Genomic DNA, 2,632 nt, shown 5'->3' with positions numbered 1-2,632 from the left:
AGGCAGGTATGTTGGCAAGATGTGGGAGTGGGTTCAAGTTGTTGTTGTTGTTGTTGTTGTTAAGTGCCGTTAAGTAGACTCCGATCCATAACGACCCTGTGTAGGGTTTCCAAGGAGCAGCTGGTGAGCTTGAACTACCAATCTTGCAGTTCAAACGACTTTGCTGTCTGAGGGTGGGTTAAAAAGTGGACAGATGTGGAAAAAAGGAAAATGCGTCATTTGTTGGAGTAATGAAAGTGCTGAATTGATTTTATTTCTTTCACTATTTAAGCCAATCTTGAAATCTCACAGTGATTGCTGGAGAGGGGCAGAGGGACAGCTGTGTGAAGAATCGGCAGGGCTATGGGCAGGGCAGCTTCACTGGGGCAGCTGGAGGAGCACTGACTGCCCATGTAGCAGGTAGGTGATGATCCGAGAGCGCGAGAGCTGACAGGCAATGTCCTCTGCAGCTTCCAGTTTGCACAGCTCAATCAGGCCCACAGTAGCCAAAGGGTTGGCGACCAACTCGGCTGCTTTGGAATCACTTTCCGCAGAGATGATGGCTGCTGCCTTCTGCTGCTCAGCCTTTTCCACCACAAATCTGCTTCCTGCTGAGCCACCTGTTTGGCTTCTACTACATCTATAAATTCATTCCCAAAGGTCAGATGTGTCAAGAATGAACCCAAAGGTGGCAGTGTGCTCCATGAGGTTGTTGCTAACCTGTCTGGAGACCAGCTCTCCATCATCATGATGAGTTCTCCATCATCAAAGCCAGCCACCAATGACTTGAGGATATTGGTAGTGATGGATGGCAGCATATGCTCTTGGTAGTCCTCTCCAAGTGTAGATGCACAGCAGCTGGCTGGCAGCTGGCCAGAACAGGATGTGCAGTGTGATCTTCACGTTCTGTAAATCTTTGCTACTAGTGATCACTGGCACGTTATGTGTTAAAGAGCAGCAGTAAAAAATAATTGGTTTCTGTACCCAAGGGATGAGAAATTGAGTCCCTTCACCTGCCACGATGTACTAGAGTCCATGGAACCTGTCAAATATAACAGCTCTGTGTCCCGCATCCACATTGTACAAGGCAGAGTTTACCAGGCCTCCCACAAAGGTCAAGGCCAGGCCAAACTTGCTGTTGGATTCAAACACCTTGGCAGCCATGTTGTCGTCTTCTGCTGGCTGGAACTTGCTTTTGACAACTCACACCTACTTCCACTCTCGCTTAATTGCCCACCCCTATCAATCCAGTATTTTGAGGAAACAGGCATGTTCCTTGAATCTGAAGAATCTTCCATTCTGGTTGGAACTTTGAGCAACTGTGCCTAAAAGTAAAAGTCCAATTCATCAAATTGTAACATTTTAGACTTAATCATGGTATCAGACATCTGGTCAGTTTCTGATCAACCCAGACCTAGCCAGCTAAGCTAGATCAAATGGGTACCAGTTATAATTTTAGGGGTTCATACACAACTCCCCACACTTCAGACCAGCTGACTCCTTCACTCTCTCAGCCCTACCCCCAAAGGTCTAAGTTTTTTTCTGTGGTATCAGTTTATACAACTCTCTAAACTTCAGACCAGCCAGGCCTTTCTCTTCTCTCTCATTTCTAGCTATTGTGACCAGATCAACTGGTGCTAATACAACATGTCCAAACTCAGCCCATCTCTTCATTGTTGCATTTACTCCACTTCCATTCAATGAGTAGATCCAGGTGGTCATCAATAAAGATATTAGACTGCTCACTGGCTCCTTTTTACTTTCAGTCCTAGAAAGGGAGTTTTCTCTGATTGGCACATACTTTTCTTGCCTTGATGCTTCCAAGGCAAACAACTTGCTTAAAACTCAAAAAAGCTGCCTAAAGGATGAAATATATGGGGATAAATGTAACCAAAGAGACAAAGGACCTATACAAAGAAAACTACAAAACAATATTATAAAAAAACAAAAGAAACCTACAAAAATGGAAGAATGTACCATGCTCCTGGATAGGAAGAATTAACATTGTGAAAATGTCAATACTTCCCAAAGGAATTTACACATATAATGCAACCCAATCAGATTCCAATGACATTATTCAAAGAGATGGAAAAAACAATTACAAATTTTGTATGGAAAGCAAAGAGACCTTGGATAAGCAAAATACTGCTTAAGAAGAAGAATAAGGTTGGAAGCATCTCACTCCCTAATTTCAAAATTTATTACACAGCTACAGTGATCAAAACAGCTTGGTACCTGTACAATGAAAGATACATTGATCAATGGAACAGAATCGAGAATCCAGAAATTAACCCATCCACATACAGCCAACTGATTTTCCACAAAATACCTAAATATATCTCATGGGGAGATGATAGTCTCTTCAACAGATGGTGCTGGCAGAACTAGAAAGCGATATGCAAAAGATCAAAACAAGACACTTAGCTCATGTCTTATACAAAAACCAACTCAGCATGGAATAAAGACCTAAATGCGAATCCCAGAATTATGAAGGCCATCAATGAAAAAATCAGGACAAATGTGAGGGCTCTAATTCAGGGCATACACAGACTACCAAGCATTTTGAAAACTATACAAACAAAACAAGATAAATTAGATGATTGGGACACACTAAAAATTAAAAACTTACGTGCATCAAAAGACTTTTCCAAAA

The 2,632-nt window shown here is 42.3% G+C and overlaps 1 pseudogene; it reads right to left on the bottom strand.

The window, feature by feature from the left end:
- Window positions 1-357: 357 nt before the first annotated feature.
- Window positions 358-1,143, bottom strand: LOC102841724 (annotated as a pseudogene).
- Window positions 1,144-2,632: the final 1,489 nt, after the last annotated feature.

The sequence above is a fragment of the Chrysochloris asiatica genome, unplaced genomic scaffold, assembly GCF_000296735.1.
Source record: "Chrysochloris asiatica unplaced genomic scaffold, ChrAsi1.0 scaffold00709, whole genome shotgun sequence".
Classification (NCBI taxonomy): domain Eukaryota; kingdom Metazoa; phylum Chordata; class Mammalia; order Afrosoricida; family Chrysochloridae; genus Chrysochloris; species Chrysochloris asiatica.
Note: the sequence above shows the minus strand (reverse complement) of the source record. Positions and strands in the feature narration are given on the sequence as shown.